We start from the raw sequence: 203 nt of genomic DNA on the forward strand, positions 1-203 counted from the left end.
ATGCAGCACACAGGCACTTTGTTTGGCCGGGGTGGGCGGAAGTCAGGGTGTTGGATCTGAATGCTAAAGTGTGTTGTTCAGGGGCCGATAAAGGGCCTCATTGTATGTAAATAGTTTATAAAGCAGCATATGACTTCCAGTGCAGGGCAGTGGCGGATAGAGACGAGGGCAGGCGGAGGAGAGGCCTCTTGGGGGAGACATGA

Source organism: Nestor notabilis, unplaced genomic scaffold (genome assembly GCF_000696875.1).
Source record: "Nestor notabilis isolate BGI_N333 unplaced genomic scaffold, ASM69687v1 scaffold16646, whole genome shotgun sequence".
Taxonomy (NCBI): domain Eukaryota; kingdom Metazoa; phylum Chordata; class Aves; order Psittaciformes; family Psittacidae; genus Nestor; species Nestor notabilis.